The 16,686-nt window shown below is 40.2% G+C and overlaps 1 long non-coding RNA gene across 2 annotated transcripts; it reads left to right on the top strand.

Moving 5' to 3' along the window:
• Positions 1–7,895: 7,895 nt before the first annotated feature.
• Positions 7,896–16,293, top strand: LOC110697680. 2 transcript variants are annotated; one of them, XR_002506535.1, is made up of 5 exons: positions 7,896–8,154; positions 8,841–8,922; positions 10,836–10,906; positions 11,006–12,062; positions 16,078–16,293. It is a non-coding gene; the product is annotated as an uncharacterized LOC110697680 (long non-coding RNA). The 2 variants fall into 2 exon arrangements; XR_002506536.1 differs by lacking the exon at positions 16,078–16,293 and having other exon boundaries at positions 11,006–11,763; positions 11,965–12,107.
• Positions 16,294–16,686: the final 393 nt, after the last annotated feature.

Raw genomic sequence — 16,686 nt, 5'->3', positions numbered from 1 at the left:
TTAAGAGAAGACGACATTCGTCACTGATCAGGGGTTATTCTGCTATACTGTGATGCCATTTGGCTTGAAGAATGCGTCTGCTACTTTTCAACGAATGATTAATACAATCTTCATTAATCAAATCGGACAAAATGTAGAGGCGTACATTGATGACATGATAGTCAAATCCAAGCTACAGACGGACCATCTTGCTGACCTCCAAGAAACCTTCACCACACTGAGGCGGCACAAGGCCATGCTCAATCCCAAGAAGTGTGTCTTTGGTGTTGAGTCTGGGAATTTTCTCGGATTTTTGATTGATTAAAGGGGGATAGAGGCCGATCTAGAGAAAATACAGGCGGTCGATGATATGAAGTTACCTCGCACTATAAGGGAAGTTCAAAAGCTAACCGATTGTCTGGCGGCATTGGGGAGATTCCTTTGCCGGTGAGGTGACAAATGCCTCTATTTCTTTCAAGTGATAAGGAAGAAGACCATGTTTAAATGGGGGGGATGATGCTGAGGCGACCTTTTAAAAGTTGAAAGAACATTTACACTCTATGCCAAGGCTTGTTAGCCCTTTGCCCAAGGAGACACTTTACATGTACATAGCTATCTCAGATCATGCCTCAGTGCTGTTCTCCTTGCTGAGAGAGACGACATCCAGCTGCCGGTCTATTTCATTAGCCATGTTCTTCGAAATGCTAAAGGTCGGTACCCAACGGTTGAGAAATTTGGCCTTGCTCTATTCATGGCGGTTAAGAAGTTGAAACCATATTTCTTGGCACATCCGGTGGTAGTCTATACAGACCAACCTCTTAATCGGACAATGACAACCTTTGAGTCATCCGGAAGGATGCTCAAATGGGTTATTGAAATGCAAAGTCTTGAAATCTCTTTTGAACCAAGGAAGGCAGTGAAGGGTCAAACGTTTGCCGACATCATTGTTAAAATGACAAGGCCAGTTGAATCGGAAAATCTTGATCAGGTTTGGAAGGTTATGTAGACGGGAGCTCTACTATGAATGACTATGGTGTAAGGATAATATGTTAGTCTCCGGAGGGGGAAAAAATATGAATATGCACTGCGGTTTAAGTTCCAAGCCTCAAACAATGAGGCTGAATATGACGCCCTACTAGCTGGTATAAGCATGTGTAAGGCGGCAGGGGCAAGGAAGATTGACGCATGCTCTAATACATAACTGGTTGTTAGCTAATACCATGGTGACTATGAGGCCACCCATCCAATTATGATCAAATACTTACAGGCGATCAGAATAGAGGCTGGGACACTTGACGAATTCCAATTAAGTCAAGTGCCGTGGTCAGAAAACTATCAGGCGGATGCTCTGTCTAAGCTAGCGTCATCCGCCTCCAGTGATACACCTAGGTCAGTCTTTTGGAAAATGATGGAAAAACGAAGTATTGAAGAAGATCCCATTAGAGTACTTGACCGAAGTTCAACCTAGATGGACGACATTCGGGCTTATTTGCTAGACGACACTCTGCCGGATACATATCCAGAAATGGTTGCAATGAAAAAGAGTGCGGCCAACTTTGAGATTCGCAATGGAGAACTCTTCAAAAAGGGTTTTATGTTGCCTCTTTTGAAGTGTATCACCCTAGAAAGGGGGCATGATATTCTGGAAGATTTACACTCGGGCTTTTGCGCCTCACACATAGGCGGAAAAGCTCTAGTAGAAAGGGCCAGGCGGCAAGGGTACTTCTGGCCCACTCTTGAGGCAGACGCCATGGAATTGGTGAAGAAGTGTGACAAATGTCAAAGGTTCGGCAAGCTCATCCACCGTCTGGCCATTGATCTGACAACCATTAATAGCACAGTAACATTCGTCAAATGAGGCACGGATATCTTGGGTCCGTATAAAACTGCGCCAGGCGCACAGCGGTATATTCTAATTGCTGTTGACTACTTCACCAAGTGGGTGGAGGCTGAGGTGGTCAAAGGTATTAAGACAAAGGATGTCATCTCCTTCATTTGGAAGAACATCATCACCCGGTTTGGAGTAATTATGTCCATGGTCTTTGACAATGACCCTCAATTTGAGACGCCTACCCTCAAGAATTGGTTGGGAGACTAAAGGATCTCACATTGATTTGCCTCAGTCGGCAACCCCAGGCAAACGGTCAGGTTGAAGCCTTCAACAAACTAATCTCAGACGGCATTAAGAAGAAAATTGAAAGAGCTGGCGGTCTATGGGCAGAAGAGTTAACTCATGTCCTATGGGCCATTAGAACAACTACAAAAGGGGCAACCGGCGAAACCCCATTCCTCATGGTATACGGTGCCGAAGCCATCTTACCTATCGAACATTATGAGCCGACTCTTCGAGTTATGTTGTATGATGAGTAGGCAAACTAGGATGCCATGCGGTTGACATTGGACTCACTTCCAGAATGACGGGGCAATGTTGGCCTGCACCATGAGATTTACCTTCTGTGAATGACAAGAGCCTACAACAAGAGAGTACACAAACAACCCTTGAAAGTAGGGGACTTTGTGTTATGGAAAATGGAGGCAACTGGTAGGGCCAATGAGCAAGGCAAGTTGACTCCCAATTGGGAAGGTCCCTACCGGATCTATGAAGAAGTAAGAGTCGGCACTTATGGTCTGGAAACTCCAGACGGTAGGTAGCTAGCCAAAACTTGGAATGTAGACAACTTAAAGAAGTACTACTTGTAAGACTTGTAAAATTTTTATAAATAAAAAGCTTATCAATGAAAAGTTGCTTTTTGTTTTCAATCTATTTATTTTTGCTTTATTAGATATCTCCTATGGGAACACCGCTTGTGCAATGTGCAAGCGGTAAAATCGAAACCAACCGTCTGTTCTTAAAAGAGTAAGTCATTCAGCGACGCCCATCTGGGCGAATTCGTTGTAGAGAGCATCTCCCATTTGGGTGGTACATTGCTCTATAAACTCAAACATAAATTGATCGATTGACTACCTTAATAAGGATTAGTTCATAGCCGTTTGACCTGTAGAATATAAAATGGAACCTAAATGGCATAATAAACCGCATGTCTTATCGACAACAGCCGGTATCCGGCCGTCATTTCAACTTAAATTAAATTTTTTACAATAATTGTACTAATTAATAGTCCTCTTTATGGAGCAAAAGGACGCTTGAAGTGCATTATTTTCATAGACAATCTAATTAAGCTTGACAAATGATCACAAAGTATTCTTTTACCAATGGACAGTAATACTGAAACCGTCTAGGTATCTAAGATCATAACGCCTGAACCTGGACGGTTGTGTACTTGGCTTTGGGCAATCAAGGAAGTCGTCATACTCTTTAAAGTATCAAGAGTTTCTAAGTCAATGAATCTACTTTTTGAAACCAACCACACAGCCGCCCAGGGGCAAGAAGCCAACCGGTTTGTTAGTTGCCGTATGCGATTAACATGTTAGGCAGAAATCAAAGCATATATTGCAAAAACCAAAGAATAGCAAAATTGAAAAATTGACACAAAATCGACTTAGTCGACCATTTCATTAATAAAACTCGACCCTAAGGCCAGGAGAGATATTGTCATACCGGATCTACGTCCGGGCAAATAATATTGTTGATAAAGTTACAACAACATACTCGGAGCGCAGGCTGGAAAGGCAGACGACCCAAGATCAAAATAAAAGTCCTGAAAGCTTAATTCTAAGGCGGAACCACCGACGAGTCCTTCCTAGGCGGAGGCAGAGTAGAGTTCACCTGTGCATCTTCCGCCTGCTGCTCTTTCTCTACCTCTTCCTCGCCCTTCTCCGGCTCCTCGTCTTCTGCTGAGTCTTCTTTGTGCGTCCATACATCAAACGGCTCATGCTCCGGATTTCCCTCCGCCCTAGCAGTAAGAACAAGATCTGCATATTGGTATCTCAAGGAAAGACACCCCATTTGATTCCCAGATGAAGGAGGTCCCATGCTATCTTCATGCGATCTTCGCAGTCTTGTTCATTCTCCTCTATGAGGCGGTTCTGCTCAGCCTCCAAAGCCGCTTGATGACTGGTCCTTATCTAAGCCAGCTCATTCTTCAGACGGTCAATGTATGCCCGGCGAGTCTCCTTGTCAGCACCTTCCAAGGTTTTGAGGTCTAACTGGGAATTTTTGAGTGCCGTCTCAAAATCGGAGGATTTCTTGTTCGCCTCATTCAGTGTAGACGTCAGCTGCCTGATAGACTCTACCTGCATCAGCAACTCAGCCTTAGTTTCAAGATCATTTATTGTACATTGATATTGGGTGACATCAGCAGACTCAGGCGCCCGGACTTTGGAAGCCCTTACCTCTTCCTATTTGCGGGCATATAGCTTCTTAACCCGTGAACTCTCAGCATGACCCATATTATACAAACGGCATGTGAGACACTCAATCGGTATTTTACTAAGTAGAATATCTAAGGGTTTGAGTTAAGTTGAGATACCTCAGACAGCAAGGACAGGATGCGTTCAACATTGAATGTATTCACCCTAGGGATGGCCTCCTTGTCCTCCTTGGATATAAACCTCAGCATGGTCTTGGAGAACTGCAGTACATCCGGCCATCGGGGGGATAGATCTGCAACATAAGGTAGATTTGGTGAGTAAGCAACATAGGCACCACCGATAGGCTACCGACTGCCTGAAGAACCTTCTGACTGCTATTGAGAGCGTGACTTGACCCGCATGGGACAAGGAAGATTAAAGGGAGTATTAAAGGGGTCATCCGTACCATGGTGGCTGACGGAATATACCTGATCCTTCAGGGAGGCCGCTTGTTGGGCCCGTTTTTCTTAGCATTGTCCTTCCTTATCTGGGCAGCTGAGTGGGCAGGTGTCTTGTATTCTGGAAGCATGAATCTAACAAGAAAACTATAAGCAGAGTGTAGAAGCAATAAAGGCGGCATTAAAATGCCGGATGGTTATTTGACATACGTTTGTCAAACATGGTAGTGAGACCACATGCGGACAAGAAGCACTCATCCCTCAGCCACTCATGCTTTGGTACCCAATTTTTAGGCACAATGATTTGTTTATCGGTTAATAGGGGCATGGTAATTACCCCAAAGAAATCCGGCTCTATTATTTTGGCCCAATCGTCGTCCGGGATGTGGGGCATAGCACACTTCTTGCCCAACAGCTCCGACTTCATATTGTGACGACGATACTCATGATTTTTCGCCGTTGGGGGGAGGAAACAAGATAGAACTCGTTCCTCCAGTTAGACCACTTAGACGGTTTGTCTAAGGTCATAAGGTTCGGGGTAAGTGGTCAGTGTGTACCACGCCCGCCAGCCGCCTGGGTTACGGCTCAAATAGTGCATCTTGGAAAAAGCCTCCCAGCCTGGATGGAGGTCTGCATCTCGCAGGCAGCAACATAGCCCAGAATGTTGACCCAGGAGTTTGGTGACAACTGCCACACGCCAAAGCCATATCCTCGAAGAATGGCCTTTATTGCGTCATGGAGAGGGAAGCGGAGGCTGGCTAAGAATGCCGCCTCATAACAACTAAAGTAGTCATTAGCGTTTCGTTGGTCATCTTCCCACGGTATGGTGCCTAATTTAGGCGGCACCCGGATAGCATAGTTCCCCCCAAGGGGACGTTTCTTCTTGAAATTTTCAAGGCCCGCCGGCATGTTTTCCCTATCCCTAGTTGAAACATGAATTTGAAACGGGTCCGTCTTATTACTCTAGAGGCGGCGCTCCTCCTCCTCTCTATCCACCACTGGCTCTAAGGAGTTGCTGCTGCCCTCTTCAGAGTTCGACATAGAGGCGAACTCTCCATTATTTCTCTCCTTAGAGCTAGGCCTAGAGCTGGCCTTTTCACCGTCTCCAGGCTCAAACTCTTCTAAGATAGTATCACTTAGAGTTCTAGGGGCACCCGGTGGAGAATTCACTTCTTCTTCAACCGGTATAACTTCGTCAGATGACACTTCTACTGTGCCTTCCTCTTCATAATCCGGATTAAGTGTCGTCTGCTTTGTCCGAGCCATAATGTCCTGCACAGACGCAGAGATGGTTGGAGTTGGTGAAGTACAAGGGTGCTCCATACACCTAGAGGTGGCACCCCAAGTCCTAGACTCAGCCGTACCAGGAGACCGGCTGACTACTGTCCTAGGCCATGTCGTGTGTGTTGATGGTGAATCCATTTATTTCAAAACAATATGCACAAACAGTAAAAGGATGAAAGAGAGAGAGAGACGGTTACCTCAAATATATCTTTCTGAGGTGATGAGGTGTCAAGCGCCGACCAGCTGTAACAAACGAGGAAAGTAAGAAATATTCTCAAAAGGAAGCATAGGCGGTTATTAGTGTTTATCTCTCTAGAATCCCGACTTTCTCTATCTAGCTTTGTGAAAATGACAAAAACGAGGGAGGGGTAAAACCCTATTTATAGAGGGGTAAATTCAGGGGCATCCTCGTAATTTCCCTAGAAGGTGAACAGTTAAAAAACCGTTCACCATTGTTGCTCAGACAAGTGTCACAGGCACCACGTGGCACGCCACTTCACCTCTGTGAGGGGCAAATGATTTGGGTAAAAATACCAAGGCCACGTGGCCCAATCATAAGGGGACACGTGTCACCCCAGGAGAGGTCCAAAAAGGACCACTCATTAGTTGACACATGGCACTCCCAATCATCAAGGAAAATGGCGGCTTTCAAAGGCCTAAATCCCGGTAACGCCGTAAAAACGGCGCATCCCATTTACCTAGGTGGATGACCCAAAAAAAGGGGGAAACTGATTCCCATGACCTTATAAATAGGGTGATTTACACTAATTTGGGACACGTTAATTTTTTACACACAATCAATTCTCCCACATCAGAGAAAGCACTTGATCTCGGAACCCGAGAAGATCGTTGCTGGCGGAACTCTGCACAACCGGATCTTCCATTTGTTTGCAGGTACAAGCGAAGGGAATCCAATCTTGGTGACGTAACTCTCCTGCAGGACACATGAAAAACGCTGAAACAATCATCAATAGCCATCATAATCCTTGGAATTCTTAATTCTAATGTTCTTAGCCTTAGCCTAAACACATCCTTGATACTCTCCCAAATCAGTCATATTACTTCCTTCGCAAGATTCATACTCGACGTTGCCTTCGACCTCGACATAAAAGGTTGATAGTTATGAGGGTTTGGTCCCAAATCTATATTTCAATTCATATGTGATTTATTTTCTTTATTGATTTAACTTTCTTGAAGTTTACTAACGTGTGTATTGTTTTAATAGCAAGAAGGTTGAGGCATCGAAGTAAGTATTTCAATTACTTAATTATTCTTTTGATTTTGGAGTTGAAATCATGCTTAGGATGTTATTTTGATTTCTAGTATCATGTTAAGGATGTTGATTTTGACTGCTAGTATCATGTTTAGGATAACGCTTTGATTTTTTTTATTAGTGAAGTGCTAGGATTTTTTATTAATCCGTTTAGTATCATGCCTAGGATCTTACTACTAACGATGCTTTGATGATGTTCATATGATGATGATTATTGTATTGATCGTATGTTGCTTGATTATTCATGATTTGTTGCTATTGTTTGATCACGCCTCTTTTTTGTAGGTTTAAAGGGAATTTGTACACTAGTAGAAAAACTTAAATGAGCACCGTACAATGCGCGTCGGTTTTTAAAAATCAGTGCGAAAAAAATAGGGGGGTTGAGGGAAAGAGTTTTCGCACCGGTTTGAACCAAACTGGTGCGAAAAATGAGTTACTTGCACTGGTTCGGTTTGAACCGGTGCGAATTCTATGAAAAAAAAAATCGGTCTTTTTTATATCTTCTTTCCTCGATATCTCCTCTCGCATCTACCTCTTTCAGTCTCTCTCATCTACAACAATGGAGCCTCAAACTCCTGCTCTGTCCTTTGATCTCCTTTTCCTTCTTTCTCTTTCCCTCTTCTTTCTTTCTGTTTCCTCAGTCTCTCGTTTTATCTCTCTCTCCTCAACATCATCTCTTCATTTTCTCAGATCTCAGCATCTTTTACTCTCTCTAGAACTTTCTCTGTTTCTCTCTGTAGAAGAAGAAGAAGTTAGCTTGAGCAGCAGAAATGGCTATAGGTAGATCAACAAGCAGCAACCCGCCCAAGCAGAGGAAGAGAGTTGAAGCTGAGTCTCCAGATGTTGAGTCTTCGCCTTCTGCTACTCTTCTCTTAATTGTGCTAAGGATGGCAACGCTTTCTCTCGCTGGTAATTTTCTCCCTATATCTAAACCTAGGTTTTACTTTTTTTTTGATATTTGATTCATGTTTTTCTGTTATTAGTGTTGTTTAACCCTAATTTTTTTTTTCAGGTTTTAGACTTGTGTATTCAATACATCGCTGTTTGATTTTGTTGTAGACTTCAGATTTTTAGTTGCTAATTTTTGGTTTGTGATTATAACCAGAGTATTCCTCATGTTTTATTATGTAGATTTGTATTTTGCTTGCTTAAACCTGTTTGATTTTCTTCCTGCTTTAAGAATGGTGAATTTGTTGTTGCTTCTAAGCTGAATGAGCGATTGTTGAATGTTTAGTGGTGTTTATTTAGCTATGACTGATAATATTTGGTGGTAAGTTGGTAACTATTGAAAAGTTAATGATTATAATTGGCAATGAGGAATATATATGGTGTTAATTTTGTGTGAATTAGAATGTGTTTTGCATCTGTTTGAATTTTAATTTTTGCCTACTCAAATTTTGTTGATGTTATTCTTGGTTTGAATGTGCTAAAATCTGTTGTTACGGCTGAAATGAAAGAGTAATCGATGGAATTTATTGGTAATATTATGCTTATAGCTAGCTGAATCGAATTGAATGCTGTTTTAGTTGTGTTGGTAACTTCCAGTATTGATGAGATAAATATTTGATTTGATACTATTTTGTAACATTTGACAGTGAGGAATGCAACAACATGTGCCAATAGCTCTTATTGATATGCACAACTGCAGCATTGAGGCGAAAATCAAGATGAGCCTTGGTAAGGCAGTTTATGAGCTGTGATTGATCTGATTTCATTTGTCTTAGTTTATTTTGTGTTTATGATGTTAGATGACACCCATCACTTGAGAGGTATAGGGTTCATGGTACAGTATGGTGCTTCTTGATGCTCAAGGACGTATTATACTATCATCTTGGGTAGCTTGAGCATTTGTGCATCCATAATGTGATTCCTTTTGGAAAATATTTATAAATGTGAGATGTGTAAGTAACTAATATAATGTGTTGTAAACAGATCATAAAAGGCTTGAAGGACGTATTAAATGTGAGATGTGTAAGTAACTAATATCATGTATTGTAAACAGATCATAACTGGCATGAAAGTTAGAGGTAAATTCTGAATGACATATTGGGTGAATATCTGTATTGTTTGAGGAAGATATGTTACCTGTTTGCTATTGGACTTTTGTATTATTGCTTGTGCCTTAAGCAATACCAAAACAGCCACACGTGGTACTATTTATTAATGTGTCAAACTATTGAAATATTTTGAGTCCCCTTCCTAAGCTGATTATATTCACTTGGATGTTTATTTTGATGCATGTATTTGAATTTCTGAAGGTGATATGGATTTTCCAAAAAGTGTTTCTCTACAGTATAGTCTGGAATCCCGAATCAGTTTCACTCCTCTTTTCTCTTATTGAAACGATTAACTCTTTCTTGTCTAAAGGGGAAAAATCGAAAAATGCGGCTTTTGACTTGCATGTGACAGATTGAGATATTGCTTTAATCTGATCTAAATCTTGGTAGTGATATGCTCCTTATATAATAAGAGAAATCTGAAAGGTTGATTATTAAGCATATGTGAAACATCTATGTGTATATTCTAGGTTGAATCTTGAAATTGCAAATGATTTAGTATGGGACTAATCTTAAGCTTTTGGTGTTTTGCTGTATAAACCTCTGCTGTTCTTCTGGAAAGTTAATCAATCTATTATATCTGCTTAAAAGATGTTGGCTACCTACCTTAGTTTAATGCCTGGGTTTCCACATCTCTTTTCTTATTTCATCCTCCTAGATTTTTGCATCTCTTCAGTTCTGATCTCTTGCTCCTTGCCAAGAAATGGAAATTGCTATGTGAGCCTACTGTAATTCAAGGAATAAAAAGCAGGTTTATCACTTAAGGTCAATCTCATAGGCCTGATTAGCAGCTAGGCCACATGTTTCTAAAAGCCTAATAAAAGAAAGTGAATAACAAGCTCCATCAGAGACCATAGTTACCTTTGTTGTGCTTCTATAGTGACTGGAATCATCCTCTTGAGTCTCATAAGAGTATCCCAGATAGTAACAGTGATTGGTTATGGTTTATAGTGGCAGAAAATAATATGATATGAGTTGAACTTTTGAGGATTCTTGAAATCCATGTCAAATTCTACTCAAATAGTATATATATACGGAGTAGCACTTTATTCTAGATTGAGAATTTGCAGGTCAATCTTTTGGTAGTTTATAAGGGTCTTGAACCTCCCAAAAATTCCTAGTTCAAAGGAATAATTAGGGACTCCCAAGTGAAATTCCAAGATTTTTGGTGCCACTATAAAATTTCTGTAACATAATTTTACTGTTGCATGTGGATTATCATTTGTTTTAATAGTGTGGTACGTAAATTCACTATTGAATCTGTAGATGTTTGCTATCTATTTGTTGTTAAGCTGTAACCCTTATCTATGGGCCTGCTAGTTTTTATTTCTTAATGTAATACTACGGACTTTCCCCCTTTGATTTTTCTTTATTGCATCTGATGTGGTTTGATCTTGTTGCACGTTATATATCCTTAACTTTTTTTTGATGGAAATCCTTAACTTTTTTTTGATGGAAATCCTTAACTTTTTACTTTTGGCTTCTCTTTCTTGATCAACTAACTGGAGTATATGCTTCATTGAATACTTTTAGGGAAGAGAAGAGCCTTGATTTCGCCATCAACAGGATATGTAAATGAAAGTTCGAAACCCATCCTAGAGGAGGTTATTTCTCTTAGATGGAGTAGACACGTTATCCATTTCTCCTTTTCTCCTCCATACTAATATGTTTCTAGACATGTAACTCATGGTTGTTCATTGCAGTTTGGCCCTCGACGTAGCCTTCTGTCCTATGCAAATGAGCCTTTGATCTTTGAGGTGTAGCTTTTGAAAATATTGTAATGCCCTTTATATGCTTCGGTTTTCACATGTTGCTTGGCGTGCATTCAGATAAGTTGTCACATCTTCTGTAATTATGAAATTGATTTATATGAAGCCATTTCTTGATTTATTGAAGCTCTTAATCTAGATCAATTATGCCTGCTGGATGATACCCTCTTTGCATATGAATATATGTTATAGGTCTCCCCTGTTTTTGTTGGCTTTGTGATTTATGATATATGAACCGTTGATAGGAGACATAAGGAACATATATCAATTCTAATTATAATGCCTTGTGAGCATAACCTGTTATTGAATTTATGAGTAACCTCAAGATGCAATAAAAAAAGAACGGAGGAAGTATGTTCTTGTGTAATTGTATGTGAATAGTGCACATTGTAGAAATGTTGTTAACATCTTTAATTGGTGTATTTGCAATCATAAGCTTGGCTTCTACTCATCTAGTGCCGTAATAGCAGATCAATGCTGTCATTAAATCACTTGAATTCTTAATACTGATTACATGACCATACTATACAATTTACTGACATGTCTTTCATACAATGAGTGTTAATGGAATGAACTGAGCATAATATATGACGTTAAATCCTCGATATGCAGCAATAGGATAATGATAGACCCTTTGTTTTTGCATAAGCTTATGTTTGAGCAGTTTCCCTCTTTTTCACTGTAGCTTTCAGGTTTGTTTTACCAGCACTTCCTCCTCCCCTCTCCCTCCCATTAATATGAATTGACGAATTTTCAAGCATTTATAATCTTTGTCCTTCCCATTCTGGTTAACTGCATATCTATAATGTTTTATACAATTTTAGTAAATTAAGTATATCAAAATACATGCTCATATAACAGTTTTAGTAATACTGTTGGCTTGTTCCTAGCAGCCATTGCTATTCTTCAGAGAAGCCAAGAACGAACATCAAGCACAACAAAACAACAAAAATGACCAACAACAGCAGTAGCCACCAACAGAACCAGCAAGGTAACAGCTACAGAAGGACCTTGTATTTTATTTTTTTGCACGAAAATTTTAATATTACAGCCTTTTTTTAATAAAAATATGTAACTTTATATATATGTTAGTGTTTCTATATCAATTTAAATGAAAAAAATGCAAATTTTTTTTTATTTTTATTTTGGGGCATTTCTAGCATTGGTTTTGAAAAAGAACCGGTGCTAAAAGTTTTTATTTTTATTTTTTTGGGCCATTTTTCGCACCAGTTCACAGCAAGAACCGGTGCTAAAGTTTTTATTTTTTTGAGCCATTTATCGCACTGGTTCACAGCAAGAACCGGTGCAAAATTTAAGTTTTCGCACCGGTTTTGAACCGATGCGAAATCTTTTGGTTTTTGGCATCCCTCAAATAAGGACCGGTTCAAAACCGGTGCGAAATGGGGGTTATGAACCGGTGCCCATTCGTATTTTTCGCCTAGCGGTACTTGAAATCACGCCTAATAAGATAATTAATAATTTGATTTAGACTAATTTGATTTTAATTCAAGTGATCACCAATATTAGATTTGATTGTACATTAATAATCAACCAATGTAGATTAAACATGTTTAGGATTAATTTGAAGTATGTATGTTGATCGAAAAGCGCGCATGAATATTATAAGAATTGAGTATAGGCCTATTTAGGGAGGGTTTGGTTTCACTTAGGTCAAATTCGTACCATCATCCTCGAACATCCAGTCATGATTTTGGACCACTATGGAGTTATCAATCTTCGTGATTGTGAATGGGGTGTAACCTTCACACCCGTGAACGGTTTACAAGTTCCTTAAACTTGTTGGCGACTCTTTTTCTCTAGCTTGTTTTCCTTAGAGCGCTGCCATGCCTAAAAGCATGAACCACGTGTAGGGCGGAGTAAAAAATTCCCTACCATTTTTGGCGACTCCGCTGGGAAGGATTTCTAAACTAATTCCCAATTTGTTTAGCAATTGATTAGAATGAGTGGATGAGACTTGAAAGATTCTTGGTATTCATGTGTGTAATATGATTAACATTGTGACATAAGCATAAAAAGGTACGCATTAGAAAGACCATCCGGAATGCGTCAAAAACATAACATACACGTAGGAAAGGCTGGAAATATTTTTCACAACTAAAATCGGAAGGACGCTGCGAAAAGTTGGAAAAAATATCGAAGATTGAAACTGTCGTAGAGCGCCAAAACTATCGCATGGCATTAGAAACCAACGCCAGAAGACAACCTTGTCACACCGGGACAGAGCTTTCATTGGACGTTGGTTCCTGCCTTCTAGCGTCAGAGACTAGAGATTTTGCGGCAGCTTTCTGTCTTTGCGTTTTGCCTGTTTCTAGCACTGTCTTGACGATTTTACTTCCTAATTAAGTTTTTCGATCTTTCCAAACACATATGTGTTTTACATGTGGTTTTAGCCCTTGGGAATTCATGCTCCGTCCACCTTAAAAACGCTTCGTTCAATAATGGGCGCATCCAAGTTTGTGAATTCACCAAATCATGGAGTTGAGTTTAACTCGCGGGGTCCTGTCCATCGTGCCAACCCTTCTAAACTAAGGCTTCCGCACGATGCATCCGGACTCTTAACCATGAACACTGTTGGACACCATAATCCTTGACCTTAGAGAACTAGAGCCATGGTTAGGTGGCAAACTCATTGCATCATGTTGTGACTACTTGACTACTTGTGAATATCTTGGTTGTGATTAAACTAACCCTTTGTCTTGACTTTTTTCTTGTATATATGTCTATACATACTAACCTAAAGCTAAGAGGACCTTTCTTAATTAATTTGGTTAATTAAAATGAACCCATAAAGTATGAATATACTCGACCTAGACGACTTTTAGGCTAAAACCTTCAAAAGAACGACTGAAAAACAAGTCATTGTGATGTTCCATTTATGGTGCACCACTTTAAACTAGTGACGCGAGACGATTGTAACCATCGTGACATGTCAGGCTTGACGCGTCGCAATGCGACGGTTTAGTCGTTTCTTTCCGAGTCTTTGCCTCGAGTCTCACTATCACGATTATTCAGTTTAATGTCTGTACATGGTCTTTCCCTGGTCTTGTATGAGTCTAACCACATGTCAAGTCACATGGTCATGACACGAGTCTTGTAAATATCACTTCCACCCACGAGTCTTCACACGCTTTGTACATACTTTCTTCACACCATGATCACCATGTCATATGTCCATGCATGAGTTGTCCTTTCCGTCATTCGAGTTGAGGGTCTATCCTATTCCTGGATTTTTTTTCCATATCTTTCCACAAATTACACGCTTTACGCACTTTCCACACATTACACACTTTCCTTCTTAAATACCTTCCACATTCGCACACTTTCCTTATACACACATACCTCACTGCATACTCTCCTCTTACATGCTTTCCCCATACATATTGTTTTCCCTCGTACACTATTCCCTTTCGGGAATTTCCTTATCTATGCATGTTGAATCGAGTTCGAGTGATGTGATTGACAAGAAGTGTCCATGGTTTTCATGTTCCTCCAAGCAACAAGAAGGCCAAGTGATGATAAGCACAAAGCACGAGGCAGGCTTCTATGACAAGATTTCATGATTCTTTTTTTATTCGTGTTTACCCCATCCCTATAAGTCTATCATAGGCACCCTCCATTATTCCTTAGATTTACATCATGAGTTTGTTTTACCCTTTTCATTTCAATAAAATGAGCATTTATTTCCTTGCATATGATCATTGCATTGCATTAAAAAAACAAAAAAAAAAAAAATCCATGCTGAGCTAAATACAAGGTATACCAATGATTTGAGGCACCTCTTATAGCCACATCATATCACCTTTACCCCTTTCAAATATACAATCTCTTTTGATAAACCACTTTGAGCCTCGTCTAACGATTTGCCTTCTTTTTTTTTTACCTACATCTACCTAACTTTGGGATGGGATAGTGTGCAACTTATGCAATTTCCAAAGCAAAAGCTTGAGTGATTTTTACCAAAGTCTCAAAATTTCAAAAGTTTAAAAAGCAATAAAAGTGTGCAAAAGGGCAAGTGTTCCAATGTCTTTGATACGAACATGTCTTGGATTGCATCTCTTATTGAGTGCTCGGTACCGTGCCCGAGAAACATGAATGCCAAGTGAGTGATAGACTGCATGATCAGGATTTCCCACATTTATCCAAAGAAGATTCATAAGCAAATCTCAAATGAGAAAACAAAAAAAACAAGTTCAAAAAGTGAGAAACCTCAAGCGTATAAATACCAAGATTCAAATGAAAGGTTGCACACCTTGGGGGCTTATTTTGGGTCTTGAGCCTTTATCCCTTCTTCTTCAACCTTTAGCCTAACCCTGTTACAACCCTTGAAAGACCTCCTTGAGTAGTACACACACTTGTCGAGGTTCGGCTAGAGCTACGTTCGGCCTGAGTCCTAATGCATACGTAGGCAACCTTACATTGGAGTGCGGTCGTAATGAAAATGCATTCATTTTTCAAATTCATCATTCATGATCATATCAATGGATTTCCAATGCTCATCCCTATCCATTTAGAGTTAGACTTGGGGGCTTGATCCCTACTTCATTAGCCTACATAGCCTAAGAGTCACCATCATTTGGCTCTTCTCAAAAAAAATTTCCACACCCTTAGCCTTGGCAACCTAACCTTAGTGTAACTCTCACACGTCACAAATACATAGCCAAATAATCCTTCCCTTAGGATCCCTTTGTCATGAAATCTTGATACAACTCTGAAGCACGCACTGTCATCTTAGAATCACTCATTATCATAATCATCATCGCATTAAAAAGTATGTGATGAGTAAAATTTATGTCACTCTTAGGGTAGTGTTTATGCCTTGTTTTAGCTTGTCTTAGATTCTTTTATAGTTGTTTTGTTCAAATAATACGTGCATTCATGTCTCGATGTATTTTGGATGAAATCGCGTATGTGCATGAATGCTTTCCTTTATTGTGTGTTCATACCGTTGCCACTTCCTTATTGCTTTCCTTGGTGTTTGTGTTTAGGTTTTTGAAGTCAAGAATTGCATAGAAGAATCGAAGGAAGCACGATAGAAGATTCGAAGAAAGCGAGGTGCGCGGACGCGCAAACCTTGTACGCGCCCGCGCACTGGAGGAAAATTTCAGAAGCGTAGGCAGAACCTTTGCACGGGGGGTTGCGCTGCCTGTACCCGGGCGCGCAACCCAGCAGCATAAGTTGTGCATACCCACAAAAACGTGGCGTGCACCAGCCATTTGCTCGGGCACGCAACACAGTGCGCGGGCGCGCAAGCCCCTGTGCGTAGGCGCGCCAGGATCCTTATTCGACTTATTTCCGCGGCTCTATATGTAAGCGAGGCTTGCTTTATGTGTTAGGACTTCTACTCTTGATTTTTCATTCTTTAGATCATTTTCTCTAGTTTTAGGAGAGCTTTTATCTCTAGGTTTAGCTTAGGATTAGAGTAGTTTAGAGAGAGAAAGTGAGGATTATTCAATAAGGGATTGAAGATGACGAAAATTCAAGAGTGACAATTGTATTGGAAGCTTTAAACATCAATCAATAAGCAATTCTTACCTTCTTTTCTCTTTCTTTATTGCTTGATTGCTTGTTAATCATGTTGCTGCTTGTTAATTTGC

The sequence above is a fragment of the Chenopodium quinoa genome, unplaced genomic scaffold, assembly GCF_001683475.1.
Source record: "Chenopodium quinoa cultivar QQ74 unplaced genomic scaffold, ASM168347v1, whole genome shotgun sequence".
In the NCBI taxonomy this organism is placed as follows: domain Eukaryota; kingdom Viridiplantae; phylum Streptophyta; class Magnoliopsida; order Caryophyllales; family Amaranthaceae; genus Chenopodium; species Chenopodium quinoa.
This window is presented reverse-complemented; position numbering and strand designations above follow the sequence as displayed.